The following is a 25,701-nucleotide window of genomic DNA, read 5'->3' as shown; positions in this document are numbered from 1 at the left end:
GGTGGGACCTCTGATTTTCACTGCAAGTCTTATAAAAATATCTAATTCTTAATAATATGTACAGGATAAAAAAAATAATTACTAATTTTTAAAAAGTAAACTGAAGCTTTAGAGCAGATTGTCTAACAGAATTATGATGTTAACTACATATGTAATTTTAAATTTTCTAATAGCCACATTTAAAAGTAAAAAGAAATCTCAGTGATACTATTTATTTATCCAAATACAGCCAAAATATTTTTTCACCATGTACCCAATATGCAAATTATTAATGAGATAGTTTAACTTATTTTTTGGCGTTAACTCTTTGAAACTTAGTGTGTATTTTACGCTTGAAGCGGATCTCAATTCCAAGTACCTTCATCTCAAGCGCTCAATACCCACATGTGCCTACTGTGGATACTGCAGTTTTAGAGATTGTCTTCCTGTGATCTCATTAAAAATTATAACAACAGGATAAGGCTGTTTTTGCAACAATTTACATTATAAAGGCATCACCAAAACTGGCCTAACCATACTTTCTAACCTGAAAAAGAAACAAACCATTGGTCAGCCATATCATGCAGTGACTTCACGGTAGTTGAGAGAATGTATATATTCAGTCCCCAATTTAGAAAACATCATATACAATTGACCATAATCAGACCTCACTTGCCCTACCTTGAGTCCCCTATTAAAATGAAATTTCCTTTCCCTGGAATTCTGTCTTTAGAATAGAATGTCAGTAGATCTTCCCTCAGAAACCATGGGACAGGAATTCTGCACTCCACACCCCTTAGGGTACAAGGAGGCTCAGAGTTCACAAAGCAAGACAGCAGAGGTTAAATAGGCTTTTGTGAGCTGATCTGGGAATTTAACCAGCATTTTTAAGTTTGTCCAATTGACTTGAATAGGGTCTTGAACAACACTGTGACCTGGCACCCACTTTTTTGCTACTTGCTACAGGACACCACTACTACCAACGCACAATTTACAGAGTGTTTAATGTGTGCTGGAGACTTTGCTAGATGTTCACCTCATTTAATCCTTACAAACAACTCCTGAGGCATTGTTACTATCACTAGTACTTTGCAGAGGGAAAAATAATTGAGTTTGAAGGCAGTAACTCCCTTAGATCACATGTTTCTGAAAGACCTTGGAGCTAATAATTATTTTCACATTTTTAAAGGGTTATAAAAACAAGGATATGCAACAGAGATCATATGTGTCCCACAAGCCTAAAATATTTTACTATCTACTCTCTGGCACTTTACAAAGAAAGTTTACTAACCCACTGCCCTAGGTTATAAAGTTAAATAGCCTGACTCCAAAACTAATCCTCTAAACCAGGGTTTCTCAACCTCGGTTTGATTGACATTTTGGGCTGGAAAATTCTTTGTTATGGGAGGCTGTCCTGATCACTGTAGGATGTTTAACCGCACTCTGATCTCTATCTACTAGATGCCAGAAGCAGCACACCCTCCCCCCAACCCCTTGGACAGATCAAAAATGTCTCCAGACATTGCCAAATGTACCCTGGCAGCAAAATCATCCCCCGTTGATAACCACTGCTCAAATGGTCTTTAAATTAGGGAATGTGTACCCCTAGGGCACATGAAGATTTGTCAAGGAACACGTTGCAACAACATATATAATGTTAAGAAAAAGGCTTCCAGATCCCTGTACTTCCATTTAGTACTCCTCACTAAAACTGACCTCCCTGGGAATATGCCTGCAGTTCAGCTATCATGCTGTTGTTCTTCCTCTTCCAAGCTCCTTTCAATCTTCCCACTTTACAAAACTTTACCAAAAATACCTCTCACTCATTCCTATTTTTACTATGGTGTATTCCCCAGAATGGAAAGGCATGGTACTATGAAACAGCCCAAAAAAATCAGAGGTGTCAATTTCAATTGAGGCACGATTCCAACTATCAATCTCATTAAGATATAAATTTCCACTAAACTTCCATTTTTCATATTTACTTATTCTTTGTCAAAATCCATCAGGTATTATACTGTTCTGACCAACTATTACTACTTGTAATAATTCAGTCCAGAAGAAAAATAACTCCTAGAGTTACAGTTAAAGGAAATTTTTAAAACTTAGTTTCAACTTACACAAATATTTTTATTAAAGACATGTATGACAGAACAAAAAGCTTTCAAGCATAAATAAATTACAAGATAATATTCAGTGGGGGTGGGTAAAAATCAAAGTACAATTTCAAGAAAAAGGAACTGTGTAAAATACCATGTATTTTTAAAATTGATGGTGATGGCTATAAAAGTGCAATATGATACTCCTTGAGATATAGTTAAGAGGGATATACCAATTTTATATTAAAATGTCAGTATCTATACCACGTGGGAAACTGCATCCTTTCCAACTACCTGAAAGTATGATGTAAAACATTATAAAACAACCTAAAGTGTGCAAGGGGGATAGTTTTACAAAAATTATTTTGGGGGTTCACAAGCAAATTAAAAACATTGTTCTAAAACCACTCACTATTATATTGCAAACACAAAACACACATGGTCTGTGATGCTTAGAAGCACCATAATTTACTACCTCTTATTAAGCTCTTTGGATGTGCTTGGCACTGTTCTATGCTCCATTTACTCCTCATATCCTTGGAGGTCTGATCTGATTTAGAAAATCTTTTACAAATATTGAGCAGCTTGCTCAAGAACTAGTAAATGAACTAGTAAATGGAAGAGACAGATTCAAAGAGTCAGGCTCAAAAGATATTTGTCAAGAAAACGAAATGAAATGTCTGATTCCAAAGCTAAACCTCCTGCTGTGCTTACAAGTTAGCAGAGTGAGGGAGGTGTGAAGGGTACTTGGAGCGTTTCATGCTAGACTTAGGTCTTAAGCCTTAAAAAAACAGATAACATTTAAAGGCAGAAAGAAGGCACGATAAAGGAACCCTAAGTAGAAGCAATATGACCTTGCATATATCTTTATTTCAAAGCTTATTTCACATAGTGTGCTGAAAGATTTCTTAAATAATGTGTCACTGAAGGAAATGGGAGAGCTATTCAAAGGGAAGACAGGCGTGTGTGTGCACACACGTGTGTGCATGGGGGTGGGGGGGTGTGATTCCATGGGTCAGCTGCTGCTGAACAGCCTTCCTTGCTGGGCATCTCCACTCTGAAGAGAAAAAAATTTAGCAGGGAGAAGAGCCTGTGTATCTTTCTGGTGAAGTGCAGTTGCGAATCTCAACACAGAAGGAAAAAAGTTTGTACTAAAATATTATATTTCTATTTTGTCGTTGTTCTGGGATTTGCTTTATTCTCAGTAGCCTCTGAGAAAATGCACTTCACAGGAACAGGACTATACGATGGTGACTTTAGAAAAAACAATGTCTATCATATCCTTAACCATAGTTAAGTGTTCACCAAGTGTCTTGAAAAGATAAAAACTACTATTACATGATTTGACGCTTGAATTTTTAAAGTTGGGGACAGAAAAAGCCTTTGAAATGTCAATCTGCAGTATTAAATAAAACAGTACCTACACCACTATTACCATCTTCAATCACAACCAAAAGCTGGCTCCAGATACCAATGGCACATTTAAGTTATTTTTTAAATGTTCTAATAAAAGAACTAAAATATATTTGTTTCAAATATAACCGTGTGTGCGCGCGCGCTTTAAAAAAAATACTGAGGAGCAAAGGTTAAATTCTGAACCAACAAACCCTTGGACCTAGTTCAATCCTATTAACACTGAAAGTAGTAACAATCATGCTAACGGTCAACATCACTAGTAGTCTTTAATAATACAACCACTCATCTCCCTAGAAGGAGGAGCAGAAGTTGCTCCAATGCCCGCCCATCTGGCCCTTTACAAAACAAAACAAAACAAAACAAAAAAAGGAGCGGGAACTTCTTGCAAAGACCTGTCTGTAACTGCCTCCTGTAGCATCCCACCCTACTCTGGCTTGCTAGAGGAACTACACACAATGACGTTTCAGAAAGCCCCACAGGTTAAGAGACGACACACATAAAAGCTTCCTATTTCCAACACGTTTCATATAAAGTCACCAAATGAGGTCCTTTAATGTGAACGAGGGCGAATCAAAAAATAGCTCCATTTATAATTGGGGGGGGCATTCTTATATTACCTTTTTTTGGCTTGCTTTTGGAAATTTCAAAGAAAACTGCTGAATCACTAAATATTTAAGGCAACGTAATTTCACAGGCAGCAACAATCTTGAAGGCAAATCCGTTAAATTACAATACACTAAAGCAAATCTCGAGCATTCTCAAGAGACAGAGTAAAGCAGTTCATTACAGTTAGAGAGTGCAGAACTGGGCCAGCCCTACAGGAACGCAATAATGCCGTGTCACGAAACTGCGCATTCCAAGAGAAACTTCTTGCAGACACAGAAATGAAATCGGAGGGACCTTCTGCAGTGCTCAATCCCTAATAAACACGAACAATCGTATTCGAAGGAGTAATATCGCGAGCTATCCGTTCCTAATGTTGACCTTTTTGGAAAGAAAGACTATCGAACTTTCACGAAGCTGTAAGCGCTGGGTGAGGGTGAATAATCGATTTTCAGAGCCAACGTAAACAGCGGGGGTGGGGCAGCAAAAGCTGGTCAATAGAGATGCGTCGGGAGGACCGCGACCGAAGGGAGAAAGGCGGCGCTCTGCAACACTAACAGTAAATAAGAGGAGGGGGAGTAGGGAGCTCGAAGGTGCCGTAAACCTATGCGATGGGGGTTAACTAAGAACAACTTCTCAGACTATTCTCTCCCGAAATTGCTCCCTTCCAGGAAAGTTTCATCTCCGAGATTTGGATTGGGGGTCGCGGCCTTCTCGACCCTTCCCGCCCGGCCAGCCCGCGGGCTCAGGGCGCTCACACAAACCCACCCGCCTTGGGGGCCCACGCAGGGGCGATTCCCTCCCGCCGCCGGCCGCAGCCCCACCTGTGCCTTCCAGACCTCGGGCGCTTCGGCACCGGCCGAAGAGCTCCCCGCCCGGTGGCCGCAGCCCAGGGCCCGCTCCCTCAGACGCGGCGCAGCCGCCGCCGAGCGCTCAGCCGGGACCAGCCCGCGGTTCCCGGCGCCCCGCACGCTCGCGCCCGCACGCCGGAACTGACAAAACCCCCGGAGCCGCGCGCCACAGAGCGCACCACGTCACGCGGCCGCGCCGCCCGGCCCGCCAGCCCGGCTCCCGCGTGACCCAAGCGCGAGCGCGCAGCCCGCGCAACTCGGCTTTCATGGGAGGCCCACTCGGGCTTTTGCCTGGGGAACTCGTCCCCGCCTGCCCAGCCTAAATTCTGTCCACTCTGACCTTCTAAATGGTCTCTGGGGAGACGTCAGTCCACTTCGAACCCCAGTCGCCGTAAAACTCTAGGGCGAGAAAAGGATGGAGGGCGGAAGGCCCGGAGACAACCACTTGAGCCAGCGGCTCAGCGCGGACCCCCAACCAGGGTCCCCCGGCCACGTCGACGGCCCCGCGCTTGCGCAGTCTCTGGCTCTCCGCGGACCCCAGGCGGCTGGAGGGAGTGGGCGAGAGCGGTGGGCCGTGAGGGCTCTGACGGCTAGGGGGAGCCGTGTGCGCCAGAAGTCTGTAGCAGCAGGGCAAAAAATGTTAAATTCCTGATTCCTAAGGTTAAATAGCAAGTGTGCCGATACCATTTATGATTATGGAAAGCTAACAGGGGAAAATCCGAGTAAACATACTCTACTTTTCTTCAGAAGTTCTTTAAAATTAGTAAGATAGCATAGCTGTGTGGACAGGGAATGCTACCTGCTTTTCCGGTCCTACAAGGATCAAGCCAAAGCAACAGCCCCTGCCCCCGCCCAGGAGCCCTGAGGGGAGTTTAGGATGGAGAAAAATCGAAAGCGGTCTATGCTTTGGATACTGGCCCTAGATAGTAAAGATGCCTATCTATGGAATAATGAGCCCAGACTCTTGCATCTTCCCACAGAGAGAAAAGCACTAAGATCATGAACTTTAGATGTCTGTTCTTTGTGATTAGCGGTAATCTTTTGATGTTCTACCACTTTTTTTAAAGCAAAAAAAAAAAAAAAAAAAAAAACCCAAAAAACAAAAAAAAACCCAAAACCAGAAAACCCCACAGAACTCCTACATATCCTGGTTCCTCTCTTACCTCTTCAGAGCAGTTCCTCAGAGTTATCTGAGAGGCTGTGTCCCAGGCAACTGTCCTTAATAAGAGCCCCGAATAAAACTTAATCTTGAAACTTTCAGGTTGTACGTTTTTCTTCAGTCAACAGATGTCAGATTTTACACTCTTGAATAGGCCTGCCTTAAAAAACTATATACATATATATACATACATATATATGATGTGCCCTGAGCTCTTAAGACTAAGTGACTTGTTTAAGGATGGCAGAGACTTAATTCCAGATGAATTGTTACTCCCCTCAATCAAAATTAATTAATGATGGGGAATATTGGATGACTAGTGGGGGGGAGGCTTTTAAATTTAAAATCTGGTAGTTCCACTTGATAGTTCTCTGGAATCTCAGAAAGATAACAGCCAGCCATTCCAAAGAGAAAAACCTCTTAGCGGTGTATACATTAACACAGTGGTTTTAGATGATTTTGCTCTTATACACCTTAAAAATAATTCTGAAAAACTGTGACTCTGTACCTTCTCCCTCATTTTTAGACTGAGCATCAAAATTTTTCATCTCACTTAGAGAGTTGCAAGGGATGCAAATTGTTTTATTGTAAATTGACATTCTAAAATGAAACAGTTACATAACTTTGACTTGTAGCCAGTGGAACCTAAATACCAGATAATTTTATATCCATCATCAGTTTTTAAAACTATATTAACAAGCTTTTCTTTAATAGGAGGAAATTTTACATCATTCCTTTTCTTCTTAAACTCATATCTCCATATCACTTGATGAAATTTTATCCCAATATTCATTTATTCTGGTTAGATATGACCCCCCAAAATATAATCAATAAAAGAAAAAAAATGGTAAATTGTACATCATCAGAATTAAAACCATTTGCTCTTCAAGAGACACCATCAAGAAACTGAAAATGCAACCTATAGACTATGAGAATATATTTTCAAATCATCATATTTTACTTGTATTTCAAACATACAAAGAACTCTTATAACCTAATAATTAACAAGATAAGTAATATAATTTTAAGTGGGCAAAAGATTTGAATAGGCAATTCTCCGAAGACATACAAATGTCCAGAAAGCACATGAAAAGATTCTCAGTGTCATTAGTCTTTAGGGAAATGCAAATCAAAAACACAGTGAGATGTCATTACTTACCCACTAGAATGTTTGTAATAAACAAGATAGATATTAACTGGTGGTGTACAAAGATGTGGAGAAATTCAAACCCTCATGCATTACTGGTAGCAATGTAAAATGATTCAGTCACTTTTTGATAAACAATTTGTTTCTTGGAAAGTTATACATAGACTTACTATATGACCTAGCAACTCCTCTCATAGGTGGAATTGTGTAGACATATGTTTCCATTTTACTTGGTTCAAAACATCAAGTGATGATGCTGTTATAAAACTCTTTTCACTCCTATTTATTTAGTTTGTTTAGGTGGATAGAGTTTCTCAGTTTTCACATCTATAAATATTAAAATTGAAATGGAATGGATGCTGAATTCTGTCTTGTTCTGGAAATAGAGTACATATAATACAAACAATAATACAAATAATTGTATACACAAAGTGCACAAGTGTACTTGATAGAAATGTTCATAGCAACATTATTTAAAACAGCCAAAAAGTGAAAACAATCCAAATATCAATCAACCAATGAACGGATCTTTGAAAATGTGGTATATCCATACAATGGAATATTGTTCTATCCCCAAAATGAATGAAATAGTGATATATACCACAACATGGATGAACCTCAAAAACACTATGCTCAGTGAAAGAAGCCAGACAAAGACATATATTTCTGTTTCAATGATTTTTTTTGAAAGAGACAGAAAGTAGATTATTGGTTGCCTAGGGCTGGGGTTAGTAATGGAATCGACTGTAAATGGGCACAAGGTTTTCTTTTTAGGGTGATGAAAATGTTCTAAAATTAGATTGTGATGATGGTTGTACAGCTCTGTAAGCATAATAAAATTCACTGAATTGCACACTTAAAATGAGTGCATTTTATGATATATAAATTACATTTTAAACAGTTTAAAAAAATATCTCCTGCATTGACTATGAGAATTATTTATATTATATGTATCCTACATTTGGATAAATATTTATTGAACAAAGAGTATATATTTATTGGAAATATATCTTGATGAGGTGAAAACGACTCTTTTTTTCAATTAGTTCATCTGTTTGCAGATGATTATCATTTATTTCTAGAATGGGACAGAATTCAGCATCAATTCTATTCTCCTTTTAATATTTAAAAATGTAAAGCCTGAGGAACTCTGTCCACATTAAAAAAAAACAGAATTAACAGAAGGAATTTTATAACTGCATTGTCACTCAATTCTTTGAACTACTTCCAAATCATATGCCCTGAATCACTTTACAATATATCATTCAAATTTGTTTTTTAATCCAATAGATCCTTCTTCCATTTTTTTAAATTAAAAAATTGGAAATCACTTGACTGCAAAAATATCTGTCACCAAGTGGGTATAGTTATTCACTTCCTCAGTTTCTGGGAAGAACACCAAGAAGACTTTACTAAGATTGACCATCTGGTACCACTGAGGCCCCAGTATCCTTAGCGGTGCCACACTCCAGGTAGTGACTTCATCCCACTAGTGGTGGCTGGGCACAAGAAGGGAGCCTCCACCTCTCTGCCACACACCCAGAACTTAGCTTCAGCAATAGGTCGCTGGGGGCAGGAGGAGATATGCTGGTGCCCTGCCCCTCCCAGGCAGACAGCCTTCCCACTGCTAGCTGTGGCGCAAGGCAGCCCTGTGCTCTGTGCTGTACCAGTCTGGAGAGGAGTTTCTGCCTCGCTGAGCTGGGAGGGTAGAGGGAGGGAATGGCTCTTGATTCAAATACCACAGACTCTCACTGTTCTTACGGAGTTTTACATCTTTTGAGGAGTGGTCTGCAGAGCGCGTCACGCTGTTATGCCAGAATTGGAACTCTCAATAAGCTGTTTTAATCGTCTTACTGAAAATGCACAAAAATCTAAAATCATGTTGAAGTTTTCGTCTCTGTGTTTTATCCTACATAACTTGATTAATTTGGCACCCCCTGGAAAACATTACCCCTGTATTTTAAATGATCACCATAATGTGCGTTACTTGGTTAATTGTCAGGCTCCTTGACTTGCATAGGCTCCTTCCAAGGCAGCCCTTGAAATGTGCTCACTTCTATGTTTTAGTAAAACTCACAGAAAGAAAAAAGATTTTAACAATCAGTTAAGACCGCTGACTCTTTACACTTGAACTCCCTTCCTGTCCTTGGTGTTGACTTCTGGGATGTGGGTAAGGAGAAGTTGAGTTGGTTGTACACTTAATTATGAGATATGTTTATAGTCAATTCTGTGTATGATTAAGTTATCGCTAGCCATCCTGTTGTAGTACTGACTTCCAGGAAAATTCCTGCTCTGCTGGCTTACCTGTTGCCCTAACATAAAGATGCCAGCTCAGGGTCATATTGCTCTGTGAATGTATCCTACAGCACACTGCATCAAAAGACTGGTGGAGGAGAAACAATGTTTGAAATATATGGGGTTAGAAGCTAATCTATTTAAAATTATTCCAGTCATCAGACTTGTAAAAGTATAAGCAAATAATTTTGTTCTCATCAATGCCTAGTCAAAAAACTATATTAGTGGTTCTTATAAACTTGACAATTGTAAAAATTTATGACAGTATCAATATTGAATTGTGAAGATGAAATAAACTTTCCTTTACTATATTTTTAAAACTTATCCTAATAAACCATGCTACAGGAAAAAAACGAATTCTCTATTTTTTCTATGGAACGTATTACAAAATCATTTTCATATGAAGAAGTAATGAGTATAGAGCCAAGAAAAGTAAGAAAAAAAGAATCACGGGATAAGTTAAGTACTTAATAAAAGATTTATGTTATTTTTCTGGATTTTGTGATCTCTGGACTATTTGTCAGCTTTTTCAAATTCGTAATTTTGGTGTAAAACTTGTAACTTCGGTGATTTATTTTTCATATTCTTAATAAATATTCACTTTTGTTCCTAATTTTGTTTTTTCTTACAGAAGTCCACCCAAATTATAAAAACAGCAAGCACCACATAACTGGATCTTCCCCTGCTCCTAAGGCTGAAGAGGTACTTGAGATTAGCAGAAAATAATTGTTTTTATTTTATTATATCTTGCTGAGATAAAAATAAAAAAGGTCAGAGAGTCAAAACAGACTGATGAGAATCAGAGCTTTTATCTAATATTAAACTTTACTATTATAATAATTTAAAAGAATACAAGTGACTATGAGACACAAGCAAATAATGGAGATTTCTGAAACCACCAACCCAGTTCCCCGGGTTTTCCCACATCACCTAGGAACACACCCTGGGGCCCAGATCTACCCTTTGAGGTCACCAAGTAAGGTATGCCAGGTATCACATAAAGGGAACTATTTCCATTATGAACTATCTCCAGTTTATACTTAGATAATTATATGGCTGACACTGACATTGCCCAGTAGGCCATTCCATGGACAGCCATAAATTCCAGGCTTACTTACCTTAAACCATCTGCACATACCATTTCATAGACGGGACTCTCCACTGTCTTTGCACCACTGTATACCTTGGCCCAATTAGCATGTTTGCATGATTTGATTTGGTCATTTTCACCTGGGCATCCAAAGTTAGCAACAACTGGTTGTAGACCAGCTGCTAATACATAACTTCCAATTGATTTCCCCTGTCTTTTGTTCTCACCAGATTCTTCTCAAAAGTCATGCATTCTCGGGGGACTTCCCTGGTGGTGCAGTGGTTAAGACTCTGTGCTCCTGATGCAGGGGGCCCGGGTTTGATTCCTGGTCAGGAAACTAGATCCCACAGGCATGCTGCTACCGAGAGTTCTCATGCCGCAGCTAAGAGTTTGCGTGCCACAACTAAGGAGCCCACCTGTCACAACTAAGACCCAGCACAACCAAAATAAATAAATAAATGTTAAAAAAAAAAAAAGTCATTCATTCTCTAACAATAGTGAAGAAATGGAAGACGCAGGTGAGGTCTTTAAATGAAACTACCATTTTTTTCACACACTCTACACTATATCTGATTTAATAACATCCCCCCCCCCCCCCGCCCCCACCAAATCCTCCTCCTTTTCTAAGGCCTTTACCTGAAATATGGATGTCTAAGACAGGGAAAGACGAGAAGCCCTAAGGTTGGTTTAGGATGGTTTAAAGGCGATTTCTCCTCAAATAGTATTTTGACTTGTCCTTTTATTTGGCACTCTTGAGATTTTTACACCCTGGGCAATGCGCCAGGATAAGATCTGGGGAGGTGAGAGCTGTGCGTTTTTTTATGCAAAGTGGGAGGAGTTTGTTTTGTTTTGCTGAGAAGTTTTAATATGAAAGTTTGATATGAAAGTAGGAAAAGAGATGTTAGGAAATAACACATAAGAAATTAAAATCTGGAAATTGATTATCTGGAGACTCCTTTATTCTTGTAAAGTCTTTGTGTGCCTCGAGTGGTGTGCCTGCCCCACTTTAAAGATGTTAATACATATCACATACTTGTAGCTGAGTGCCTAGGACCACTAGTTCTGGAATCCGAGTGCCTGGGTTGGAAGCAACCTTCATCTCACAGTTGCTATTACTTAATCACTCTGAGCCTGTTTTCTCATCTGTAATATGGAGCTTTGATAATAGGACCTACCTCAGAGGGTAGTTATCTAAAGTAACTGAAATAACTTATTTATAGTTGGTGCTCAATAAATATTAATAATGACATTTGATATTCTTCTCTTACTAAAATTCTTTAATGATTAGCCAAGAGTGGTTTTGTCCTAAGCAAATCTGAATAATTTTTTTAAATGTAATTTTATCTTCATTAAGAGTGATGAAGTTATTTTCTTCCAATCAAGAATTTACTTCAGAGGGAAGGAAGGAAGGAAGGAAGAAAGGAAGGAAGGAGGGAAGGAAGGAAGGAAGGAAGACCTGGTGGGAAAGAGAGGCAGGGAAGGAAAAGAGGGAGAATAGGGATCAGGGGAAGGTAGGAGTTGGAAGGGAGGAAAGAATAAATAGAATTTTAGGAAAATCACTTAGGTATAAATTCTAAAAAAAAAGCACATGTGAATACTATTTTAACTCTGTCACAGTGCCACTAATAAAAACAATAATATTACATAGAATTATTTTGATAACACAAGTGTTCTCAGAAGGAAAATCTATCGATACTTGTTAGTGAATTTTAGGAATGATATATGCCTATTTAAGTATTTAGGCATGTCACAGCCACTATAATTACAATTCCTGGGTGATAATGTAAAAGACTTAAGTAGAAGCCAGCATTTTAGTTAGATGAATGTGCTAAAAGTTTTATAAATTATAATAGATTCAATTTCATCCAGGTGGTCCAGCTTGTTTTAGCCACATGCTGAAAATATACTGTATTTTTCTCTTCATCTGTTATATGATATTGTCAAGGGGGTTAGAAAACCCAGAGAGTGTATCACATAATTATGAATATCATTAAAAGGAAAAGTGTCCAAATTACTTTAGACACGAAGTGAGTTAGTTGTTAGTGCATCCCTCTCATGAACTGTTCTAGCTTATCACTGGTGATACAACCTAATTGGTCCAAGCTCATGTTGAAATCAATAGGATGACTCAGTATAAAATAAAACTCCTGGTAAGTGCATTATATGTTGAGGACTAATGTGATAATATTCTAAAATTTCTACATGAGGCTAGGTCTATGATATTATATTTTCCTTTGTTAAACTGTTCATCTGTGAAAAGCATGCATTTGATAAAAGATCAATAACTGTGATGTTCTTAGTACAGTATAATTTTCCTCTTGCAGACCAAATAGTGGGTGAGGGACAAATGCAGCATTTTAAAAATTGAATAATAAGTAGATAAAATTAATTTCTTACCCATAGAGTTAGAGATACATATGTAGTCTTTGTAAATTCCATATTTCCATATAAAGTATACAGTCTGTTCTTTAGCAAATACATAAATATCCTTTAAAAAATCTATTAATTAAACTATGGAAAACAATTCCTTTGACATTTCTTACTAACCTGATTTGGCTTTGTTCTGGTCAAATTGATACTTTTTATATTATAAAGAGGCTAATGACTTGCTCAGTAAACGACCTTATTTCCTATATACTTGTAGGCATAATAGGTGGAGTTTAACACCAGACACCAAAGTTCTTCTTATTCTGCCTGGCTTCAGGAAACATAAGCCACTTATAGTCAAGGTGAGTCCCAGAGGACACAGGAAAATGAGATGAATAAATGAAAGAATACTCACAGCATTTTGTAATACTGTTACTATATTAGAAATGAGCAGAGATTGGCAAGAAGTGGAGTGAGGAATGAGAAGCAGTGCACACTGAGAAGAGAGGAGAAGACAGGCAACCTGGCAGATTGACAAAAAACTCAGAAGAAAAAAGTTGCCTCCTTTTGCATTTGAAGCTGTTTTTGCTATTGTGATGTACGAAGCCTAAATTTCCTGAATCCTTTAGTGCAGTTTGCCAAAAAATGCATTGTGTTTTGTTTTTGTTTAATTTTGGCTAGAAATTTTGGAAAGAGCCTCAGTATGTCTTGCTTACATGGTCCAGAAGAAGACAAATATGCGAATGACGCTGAACTGAACTAAATTAGGGAAAGCAAAGGCTCAGAAACAGGGTGTCCTTAAGACTGTAACCCCCTTGGGAATGTCTGGACATTTGGATGAGAGCATCAGATTTTCTACAGGAGGTGGAGATGGAGACTCAAAGAAAATGTCAATGCCCTTCAGTCAAAGACTAGCAAGAATACACCTGAAGTTTGAAATTCTGTTTCAACACTGTTTGACTTTTTGTAGGAGAAACCTGTAAGTGGAATGTGAAAGAACCCCTTGATAAAACAGCAAAGCAGTTTCATTTTCTGCATTATTAAAATGGTGATTATATTTAAGTGTTCCATGTATACTTGTAAAGGTTTTCCAAGTTCTGTGTAATTAGGGATTACAAGCATCAAGGGAAGAGGGTATCTTTAGTGCTGGTTGGCTAGTTAGACGCGGCTCCCTTCCCCTTCTAGAGCTTATCACCTATGGGGAAGCTAAGAAGAGAAATGTGTGATGAATTGCTGGTAAAATCCACTGAACACCAGGAATTCGTTGTTGGACAGCCTCGATTGTCTTGGGGGGATTCCCCTTCCAGAACAGCTAATTCTTTTCTGGCATATTCAGGCAATTTGGATAGAAAGATCTAGGTCCAGAAATTCCATCCTCAGCACTCTCAGTACTTGGGGCTGACGCATCCCAGCCTGATGGTCCCCAAAACTGATGTTACAGCAGATGACACAATACTTGACACAGATCTGAATGCATCAGTTCATAGAGAGTTCAAAAGCAGAGATGCTATTCATGGAAAAAAAAGAAAAGTCTGCTATTTTATGAAACTTTACAAAAATACACCAAGGGTTACATTTTACAGTCAAAAATTTCAAACAATTCTATCCAGAAATTCTTTCTTTGTTGTTCAGTCATATTTATTTCCTGAACAGTCTGTGTTTCTTAGTCTTTTTTGCATGTTTGGATTGCTAACTGATGATGTTGCTTTAAAAATAAAGTCTCTTTTCCTAAAGTAATACAAACTTTTTTTTTTTTATAAATTTATTTATTTTATTTATTTATGGCTGCATTGGGTCTTTGTTGCTGCACGTGGGTTTTCTCTAGTTGCAGCAAGCAGGGGCTACTCTTCTTGCGGTGTGCGGGCTTCTCACTGCGGTGGCTTCTCTTGTTGAGGAGCACGGGCTCTAGGCACACGGGCTGCAGTAGTTGAAGCAGACGGGCTTCAGTAGTTGTGGCTCATGGGCTCTAGAGTGCAGGCTCAGTAGTTGTGGCACAAAACAGGCTTAGTTGCTCCGTGGCATGTGGGATCTTCCCAGACCAGGGCTCGAACCCATGTCCCCTGCATTGGCAGGTGGATTCTTAACCACTGCGCCACCAGGGAAGTCCAGTAATACAAACTTTAAGCAATATTATCTTCCTAATAGAGCTGCAAATACTCGGTGCCATAACTAATATATGAAGATGAGAAATCAAATAAATTTGAATTTATTTTTTTCCTAGAGTCCCAGTTTGTCTGGAACACTTAAGTATTGTTATTACCAACAAAAAAAGTTATTGGCTATTAAAAAAATCACATTCAGGACAGAAGTAGACCTTGAGAATGCCTACTTCTTTTAAAAGAGCCAGTTCTGCCATAAATAAATTTCTTTAGTTTAATTTACATATAGACAAGTCCCATGGTGTCAGATCACAGCATAACTAAACATCACTGAACTTTATTTAGTCGCAAGGCTTGATTGTAACAGTGGGGTGCTTCTTATGCAGTTCTGAAGTGACAGAAATTAAAATGCTAACAAAATCAAGTTTAGAACAGCCCACAGAAAACTGTGTATATATTAAGCCTACTCTCAGAGTCTATAAATAACTCCACCAGAGTAAGTTAAGTAAGGACTTTTGGAATTTGTTTAATTCTTTTAGATAAAAATAGTTTGTATTAAATTTTTTGAAAAAATAAATTTGGGGCGATAGTAATAAATATCATTTTTGTGAAGCCCAACTCTGTGGAAGGTCCTCTACTGGCCATTTTATTTCAACCCCACTTCCCCAACCATGAATCAATAAGGAGGCAATTGTCAGATGAAGAAATGGAAGCTCAGAAGGTTTATGTAATATATTCTAAACCACACAGCAATAATCTGACAAAGACAAGATTCCCAAAGATTGTTTTCAGAATTATTTTGTTGAAATTAACATTTTGTTGAATAACTACTACTGTATATCCAGTATGAGTAGTTTCCATATAATATCTTTGAATTCCTCCGAAAACCATATGGAATGAGGTTTATTTACATTCAGTAACATGATCAAAATCTCATGGCTAGTAAGTGGTAGAGCTATAATTTAAACTGGAATCTTTGACTTTAAAACGTCAGCATTTCCTACTATAACACAGTGTCTTGTTGGTTATCTAGTTCCCAAGAGGTGACATCCTTTGGAAGAATCTGAAACATCCTACTAAAGAAAATTTTACCAAGACTAGAAATTCGGTGGTTTCTTCGATTTAGCTCCAAAAATAAATACATACTTGAATCATGAACTCTCAAATGGGCTCATGTTAGAATCCTTACCAGTATTACCTACTACCTACATAAACTTGGGTAATTTACCCTCAAAGCTTCAGTTCTCACCTTTATATAATTGGGATAACAATAACTACTTTGGAGGACTGTGCTAGCCATTAAATAAGATAATGTACACAACACTCTGTACCCTACAAAGAGGCAGCAGTTTGGAGTGGTTAAGAGCAGAGACCCTAAAACCAGCTGCCTGAGTTCAAGTTCTGAGTCTGTCATGTCGGCTCTGTGATCTTAGGCAAATTTACTTTACCCATCTGTATCACCATTTCCTCACTGGTAAAATGAGGTAATGATAATAACTACTTCATGGGTTAGTATGTGTAAAGTGCTTAGGAAAAAAATTGTTCCATTAAGTTAAATGTGCCTGGCATATTGTAAGCACTATTTAAGACATTGTTAAATTTTAAAAATATTTTGAACATAGTAGATGCTGAATATGTAGATGCAGAGTAGCTACTTTGCAGTTACTTGGGTGATTTAAATATTATATATATATAAAATATTATAATGGGGCTTCCCTGGTGGTCCAGTGGTTAAGAATCTGCCTTCTAATGCAGGGGACTTGGGTTCGATCCCTGGTCGGGGAACTAAGATCCCACATGCCACAGGGCAACTAAGCCTGTGTGCCACAACTACTGAGCATGCGAGCCACAACTAGAGAGCCCGAGCCACTACTAGAGAGAGAAGCCCGCACACCGCAATGAAAGATCCCTCATGCCACAACAAAGATCCCGCGTGCCGCAACTGAGACCCAATGCAGCCAAAAATAAATAAATAAATAAATAAATAAATATTAGAAAAAACAAATTTAAAGATGTTACAATATATATAATACATAATATAATATTACATATATATTATAATATTACATATATTATATATTTAATATATATATATTAAACTGGAATTAACATTTTTGATCTTTGGAGAAGATTCCTTTATTGCCATTAAAAAGGAACATGTAAAAAAAGGCAACATTCCTTTATTGTCATTAAAAAGGAACAATATATATAATACATATTATAATATTACATATATATTATAATATTACATATATTATATATTTAATATATATATATTAAACTGGAATTAACATTTTTGATCTTTGGAGAAGATTCCTTTATTGCCATTAAAAAGGAACATGTAAAACTAAACCAGCAGCCCCGGAATGATTAGTCTTGTAGCTACCTTAATAATTTCCCTGGAGTTGGGGAGTGGGGAGGAGAGGTGGAGAGGATGGGATTAAGCATATTTTTCAGATATGGGGGTTAAGCAACTGATTGTTCCTCTAAGTGCTATTTACTGAGATGGGAGACACTGGAGAAGGACTGCACGTAAGAGAACGAACAACTGCTTAGTGTCTCCCAGGTGCCGAGCATCGTGCTAGGCGCTTTGTATACATACTGCACCATTTCACGCTCAGCCTCACCCTATGGGTATTACTCTCTCATTTTACAGATCTGTGAAAATCTCTGAAGAAGTGTGTTGTGCCATATAGGCAAGTGAATCAACTTGTCAAATAAAAGAGTTTTTTACGTAAAGTGGTAAGAATCCCCCCCCACCACCCCCCGGCCTCCTCCCCTGCCCTTAAGTTCTGAAATTTCACATCTATATTTATTTTGTTGTGTTGGAATAGTCACTACTGAAACCCAAAGCGACCCTTTCCTATTATCCCTGTAGCCCTTTATTTAATACCTCCACAGACAAAGAAAGTTTTGAGATGTGATGCAGGCTATAAAACTTCAGTAATAACTTGGAAATCTGTAGTTAGATTACTCTGCCCAGAAATGTCATGGGAGTTGCTGTATTTCTCTAATACTTGCTTTAGGCACAGACATACTAACATGGAGCTAAAATTCACCGTGTAATAATATTGCACATTCACTTAGTAATGTTACCTGTATCAATTTCAACATTAATATAATGTAATTGGTTCCAGCTGAAAGCAAATCAAAATATATGTTTCTACTCCAGTCTTCTGAATAATGCATGCCATCTGCATTACCTCAAACATTTGGGAACAAAATGCATTAAAGTAAGCAGAACCTCAAATGGTCAAAAGAATTTGTCTTTTTAAGGGTGATACTTCTTAACTTTCTAATAAAAAAGACGTCCTGAATCAGAACCCTTGATGTTTTCAAACAAAAGCACCACTAGAGGAAATTGTCATTCGTTTTAAAAATTTACTATAGTGCAAATATTAGGTAGAACCACATGAAGCGCTGATACAAGCACTTGCATATGGTTCCACCTAATAGATCATAAAGAGTATAGTTCATAAATCTCAGGGAACATTAACTACCATAGTTATTTTTTAAATCCTTGCATCCTTCAAAAGTCCTCTTTCATTCTGATGGAAAACCAAAACTGAAAGCTTTCTAAACTTTACTAAGTATTTATTGCTACTATTTACTTTTTACATTATATTACAATATTCTTATAATCAAGCTATACTGATTACAATAGATATATTTACAATCAATATATTTGTTCTTTGATTTTAAGATCAGTTCTTGATATCATGAATATCAATAAAAAATATATTTTATGCTGTGTGATGCTTCACGGGTGTCAGCATGCTTGGGCAGATATCACCTTGTGCAGTCCCTACAACCCTTCTTTTTTTTTTTTTTTTTTTTTTTTTTATTTATTTTTGGCTGTGTTGGGTCTTCGGTTCGTGCGAGGGCTTTCTCCAGTTGCGGCAAGTGGGGGCCACTCTTCATCGCGGCACGGGGACCGCTCTTCATTGCGGTGCGCGGGCCTTTCACCATCGCGGCCCCTCCCGTTGCGGGGCACAGGCTCCAGACGCGCAGGCTCAGTAGTTGTGGCTCACGGGCCCAGCTGCTCCGCGGCATGTGGGATCTTCCCAGACCAGGGCTCGAACCCGTGTCCCCTGCATTAGCAGGCAGATTCTCAACCACTGCGCCACCAGGGAAGCCCCAACCCTTCATTTTAGGTGGCTGTTATTATCACTCCAGCCCTCACACCAGACGTGGCAAATACTACCCACATCTTATGGAAGAGGAAACAGAGGCTCAGTGAGGTGACCTGCCATGAAGGGGCTTGGCTAACCCAGATCTCAGGAGTCATAGCTCCTGAGTGCAATATATTTGCTACTTCTCTGTTAAACAACCTGTCCAGCAGTGACTCAGTTATTGGGGGAAAAAATGGATTCCAATACCACAGTCTGAAGGAGGCACTGCTGTCAGACAGGACACATCCCAGGATGTAGAATCCCTGACTCCCCTCTCCCCTCTGGGCTCTTTCTGTGCTCCAGCCCCCTTCGGGCAGCTTCCCCACCAAAGTGAAGAGGAGGCTCATGGCCATGGCCAGGTGGAAGCTGCAGGGGCCACAGGGTGAGCCCTTCCCTCACCCACAGGGGTTGCCTGGTGCCTGACAAAGCTCCAGAGCCTGCTGCCTCTCAGCTGCTAACCCGAAATCAGCAGCAGGAAAGCAGACCATAATGTGGAAGAGGAAGACTTTTTTTGAAAATGCGATTTTGTTTCTGGGGAATTTAAAAATTAATTTTATTCCCACTGCTCTTTTTGTGTATGGGAAGTTATTTTCCCATGTGCTGGCACGAAGTGACCTCTTTATTAATTTTCTGTTGATGATTAGGAAGGTGGTGGAAGGGCAGGATTGGCTGGACCGGGGCTCTGCATACTTCAACGTGCATACACGTCCTCTGAAGGCTTTAAAAAACAGATTCAGATTCCATAGGTCTGGGGTGGGGCCTGAGATTCTGCATTTCTGGCAAAAGCCCCCAGGGAATGCCAATGGTTCTGGTCCACAGACCACATTTAGCACGGCACTGAATCACTTCAAACGATCCTTATATCCTGAAGGATCTATGAGAATAGGCTACCTCTAAAGATTATTAATGATTTTTATGTTTTCTGAAAGCAACAACAACCAAAAACAAAAACTAGCTGATTTTACTTTTCCTTTGTTAATTTTTCTATGGAAGTGTCTGAATGAAATAGAATTCTTTTTCCTAGTGTCTGGGAATAAACCAGGTGTTGGGTTGAACAGGTGTTTCTCTCTTAGATACTCAGAGCCACAGAGAAATGCAGGGGCTACTTCCTCTTGTTTCATCCCCTTCTAGAATTTTCCCTTCTAGTCTTCTCTGCCTCTGCCTGATTCTTTTCTTTGTTCCTATAAAGATTTAGGGTTGTTATTGGCTGGAGACAGACTGTAGCAGGAATGTCACAGTTGTTTTAGCTTGTGCAGTTGGTTGCATTCTTTTGAAATTAGCCTGAAATTAGATCGCTGCTCAAGAGAACCATAAAATATCAGCACACAATATCTTACTCCAAGTTATCCAGCAACTTTGGATCAGCCCTATCTAAACGGGCATGTCCAAGGCTATCCACAGTGATTCTGCTGCAGCCTCGTTTTTAAAAAATAAAAAAGTTTTTTATTTTGAAATAAAGACAAAGAAGATGCAAAAATAGTGGTTCGTGGACTCTTTACCCAGCTTTCCCCCAAAATAACATCTTACATAACCATAGTACTTTATCAAAAATGAAATTTATACCAGTACAGTACTATTAACTCAACTACAGACCTTACTCGGATTTCACCAGTTTTTACATGCACTCTTATGGGGGGAAGGGCAGTGTACAGTACTATGAAATTATATAGATTCATGTAACCACCATCACAATCTGACTCATTGCTAAATATTGGTATCCCCCAGAATTTTGTTCCGAGCCCTTTCCAATTTTCATTTTTCCCATGCTCCCTGGACCTTCTCATCCATAATTGTGACATTAATTGTCTTTTGTATTTGGATAATTTTCAAATTGATAACCCTAACCTCTCTCTTGAGCTCTCTACCTAACCATTTCATGGCCTACTTCTGGACTCTCACTCAGTATTTTATCTGCACTTTAAACTTCAACATATCCAAAACTGAACCAGTATTCCTTCATTTTAAAATGGAATAGTCCCTATATGGGCGAATAGCACCCTGTAGCCCAAGCCAGAATACCCAGGGATCATCCTAGATGCATCCATTATCCATGTTCCACCTCCACATAATAAAAGCACTTGACACTCCTATGGCAGGTACCAACCAAAACTGATTAGCTTATTTCATCCTGAGAGCAATCCTAAGCCTTGTCAGAAATGGCTCCAAGCTTCCTGAGGCCTGAAACTTGTATGGTTTTAGGGGTTCTTGTAAAGAAAAAGGACAAAAAAGTATAAGTACCAAGAAACCCTGCAATATGGTACAACATGGATGAACCTTGAAGAAAGACATTATTATGCTAAGTGAAATAAGCCAGTCACAGAAGGACAAATACTGCATGATTCCACTTATATGAGATATCTGAAATAGTCAAACTCATAGAATCGGAGAGTAGAATGACAGTTACATGGGGCTGGCAGGAGGGGGAAATGGGGAGTTGCTAATCAACAGGTATAAAGTTTCAATTATGCAAGATGAGTAAATTCTAAAGATCTGCTGTAGAACATTGTGCCTATGGTTAATGGTACTGTACTGTACACTTAAAATTTTGTTAAGAAGATAGATCTCATGTTAAGTGCTCTTACCACAATAAAATAAAATTTAAAAAAAAGAAAGAAAATTACAAATACCAAAATTAGTACTTACAAAGTAAATACTTGGACTGGTGCAAGTGAGGGGTCCTGAAAACTGACCTTCATTAGTTGTTGCATGATGAATCCCCCTTTGAGGTATTTACTATTATTATTTGCATTTTACAGACAAAAACTGGGGCACAGAAAGGCTGCACACTTAACTTGACCAGGATCCTCATGTCGTGGGAGGTCCCATCACCTCTTGGCCTCCTACGTGATCTCCCAGCCACTAACCAAGCCCCTTCAGTGCATTTTCCATGCTGACCCTAAATGGATCTGTGCATGGGTCCAGGTCTCTCTCCTGACTGGAAGCTGTACCTAGTTCCCTATTACCTTTAGGATTAGTGCTAAACTCTTCTGGGCTGTCTCTAGCACTTGGTGTTTTGTGATGCTGAACGGATAGTGACTCGCTCTACACTCCATGCTTCCAACTCCTTTCCATTTGCCCTTCCCTCTCCCATGCCCTCTACTATCTCTTTATCATTTTTTCCAAAGTAGAAATAATAGCATTATTAGTTATTTTTAGCCTATAGGAGTAATACATAGTTAAAAATTTTTTAAATTATACAGTACAGGGACTTCCCTGGTGGCGCAGTGGTTAAGAATCCTCCTGCCAATGCAGGGGACATGGGTTTGAGCCCTGGTCCTGGAAGATCCCACATGCCACGGAGCAACTAAGCCCGAGCGCCACAACTACTGAGCCTGTGCTCTAGAGCCCATGAGCCACAACTACTGAGCCCGCGTGCCACAACTACTGAAGCCCACGCGCCTAGATCCTGTGCTCCGCAACAAGAGAAGCCACTGCGATGAGAAGCCCGCTCACCACGACGAAGAGTAGCCCCCGCTCGCCGCAACTAGAGAAAGCCAGCAACGAAGACCCAACGCAGCCAAAAATAAATAATTTTTTTTTAATTAAAAAAAATTTAACGAAATTTAAAAAAATAAATAAAATTATACAGTACAAAAAAAGCACAAGGAATTAAATAAAAGCCACCAGACCATAACCTCATTATCTGAGAAGAACCACTATAAACAAGTGTAGTGTACACAATTTTCATATTTCCTACACGTTAGTGTGTGTTTGAGTGTGTGTGTGTGTGTGTGTGTGTGTACGTGTGTGCACTCGTCTATAAAACTGGGATATGTTACTGTGGTATTATTATTCTTTTCTATTTTTATCAATCTGCCAGACTCTCCCCCCAAATGTTTTTGTTGTTGTTTTAATGGACATCTCATTGATCACTAAGAAAGCCAAGCATCTCTTCACGTGTTTCTTCTCCTGAGAATTGCCTGTTAATATCTACCTACTTTTTATCTCTGCAGCACCAGAATCTAGTACAATGCCTGCAATAGAATAGGTGGTTGATGAATATTTGTGGAACGAATGAGTGCACTAAAGACACATCACCTTGCTTTCGAGTGCCCAGTGTGTTGGGGGTAAGGTCTCATCCTCTGATTTCCTTACTCCTTGCACAGAACCAACAGCCAAATCCTGTGAATTCTACCTTTGAAATGTCTTTAAACCTCCCGCAACTGCTGCCCTAGTTCAGACTGTTGTCATTTCTTACCAGGATTTCTGCAACAGCCTCCTCTCTCCGGTCTCTCTAACCTAATTCTTTCTCTATCTACGACCAGAGTTTTCTAAAACGCAATTTGTTCATTTCACTCTCCTGCTTAAAACCTTTAATACTGCCTGGAGAATAAATCTAAACTCTTGACAAAGACACCCAAGACCTTCCATAAAATGTGGTCTGACTTTCCAACTCAGCCTCAGCCCTCTTCCTTCCCTCTCTTTACATGTGTGCTCCAGCCACACCACACTTTCAGCTGTTCTGGAACAGACTCTGCATTCCACAATTCTTTGCTTCTTAGATCTATTTCAAATGCCACAAGTACCATGGGAGCTCATCCTATCCCTTCAACAAATTTATCACACTACTATCACAACCATCAGGACTACCACCGCCACTAACACCCTTGTCTTATGCACCACCCTGGAAGCCTCTATACTTCTTCATTATTTCAAAGATAATTTTATATTTCTCTTCTCAATCCAAATTTCTGCCTGCATAGGAATTCTGGATCAGCAATGTTAAAGCATCAGTCAAATATTTGAGTATCTGTTATGTGTAAAGTACTGACTCCATTTATGATACATAACTCAGTTTCCAGCTGAAATTTTGAACGCAGCTGAGTTCTGAAAATATATTATTTATAAAAGGCTGAAAACTTACATGCACTTTTTGTTGTTGTTGTTGTTTTAAAATAGTGTAATTTGAGTTCCTCTTAGATCATGGGATCTGAGAGCAAAGGGGGAGTTAGATGTCAGTGTTTGCTCAGCCTTGTTAGCTAAGCAGGCAAAGGAGAAGCTTCTGGTTCCCTGGTGACATCTTCTCACTCACAGTGTGATGGTACAGTCATCAGGTGCAGCGGTCTATTCCAATTAAATATATACTAAAGAATTTTTGGTCCAAACACAACAATAGACACAAATATAAAAATTATTTTAAGATTAAAAAAAATTACAGGGCTTCCCTGGTGGTGCAGTGGTTGAGAGCCCGCCTACCAATGCAGGGGACACGGGTTCGAGCCCTGGTCTGGGAGGACCCCACATGCCACGGAGCAACTGGGCCCGTGAGGCACAACTACTGAGCCTGGGCGTCTGGAGCCTATGCTCCGCAACAAGAGAGGCCGCGATAGTGAGAGGCCCGCGCACGGCGATGAAGAGTGGCCCCCGCTTGCCGCAACTAGAGAAAGCCCTCGTGCAGAAACGAAGACCCAACACAGCCAATAATAAATAAATTAAAAAAAAAAAAAAAAAGCCCAACAGAACATTAAAGAAAAAAAAATACATTCTCTGAATAAGGATGAATAATCATATGCCTCTGCAAATTTACAGTGCATAATTTGTTAGTGCATTCCCTATTCTTGTTGCAACATGGTTTAGGTTTAAATATCATAAACAAGAAAAAGATTCAATATATTATACATATATTACTATTCATGAACCCTGACCACTAGTCAATGACTGTGACTGTAAATCTTTAAGGCTTATTGCTTTTCTTTCAAGGAAATGACCAGTCAAGGATATTCTAAACATGTCAACAGAAAGTATTCTTTCTTTTATCCCTTTCTTTCTCCAACTTGCATTGTACCGACATGCATTAGGAACTACATTAGCTGCTGAGGATACAGGAATATACAACACAGACATGTCCCCTGCCCTCACTGGGCTTATATGAGCTTCCAAATAAACAAAAAGCAATCTGGAAATCAAAGAGGAAGAAGGGCCATCAGAAAAAGGAACAGAGAGAATTTCAGCATTCAGATCACGTTTATCAATCCCTGCCTGAAACAGAATGCTACCAAGCAAGGGCTCGTGTGCCCACGGTGAAGAAAGCCAAACTCAGACAGTGGGTGTTTGCAGCAAAGTAAGGGTTTATTTGCAGGGTGTCAAGCAAGGAGAACAGGCAACTCATGTTCAAAAGACCCAAACTCCCCTATGGCTTTCAGGCAAGGGTTTTTAAAGACAGTGATAGGGGAGAGGGTTGTAGGATGTGTGACCAGCTCATGGACCCTCTTCTGATTGGTTGGTAACAGCGTCATGTTTCCGGAATCTCGATCATCAACCTTCTGGTTCCAGCCAGTCTGGGGTCTACGTGCTTGTGACCAGCATGTAGTCACCATCCTCCACCTGGATGGGGGTCTTAGTTTCTCCAGAACAACTCAAAGTATGCATCAGATTGTTATCTATATCCCTTTAGGACAAACTAGGACGTCTTGTGACTATTTTT

At 39.2% G+C, this 25,701-nt stretch overlaps 1 protein-coding gene across 5 annotated transcripts in view; it reads right to left on the bottom strand.

Moving 5' to 3' along the window:
• Nucleotides 1-5,450, bottom strand: part of SPART (spartin) — a 41,931-nt gene extending 36,481 nt beyond the window's left edge. For 2 of the 5 annotated variants that reach the window (XM_057533144.1, XM_007193639.3), the window contains exon 1: nucleotides 4,922-5,114. The gene's annotated coding sequence lies outside the window, so the exon portion shown is untranslated. Of the gene's footprint in view, nucleotides 1-4,921; nucleotides 5,118-5,288 lie in introns of those variants that run through there. The other 3 variants (XM_057533145.1, XM_057533146.1, XM_007193640.2) reach the window with 3 other exon arrangements.
• Between the last annotated feature and the right edge of the window lie 20,251 nt (nucleotides 5,451-25,701).

Source organism: Balaenoptera acutorostrata, chromosome 18 (assembly GCF_949987535.1).
Source record: "Balaenoptera acutorostrata chromosome 18, mBalAcu1.1, whole genome shotgun sequence".
In the NCBI taxonomy this organism is placed as follows: domain Eukaryota; kingdom Metazoa; phylum Chordata; class Mammalia; order Artiodactyla; family Balaenopteridae; genus Balaenoptera; species Balaenoptera acutorostrata.
This window is presented reverse-complemented; position numbering and strand designations above follow the sequence as displayed.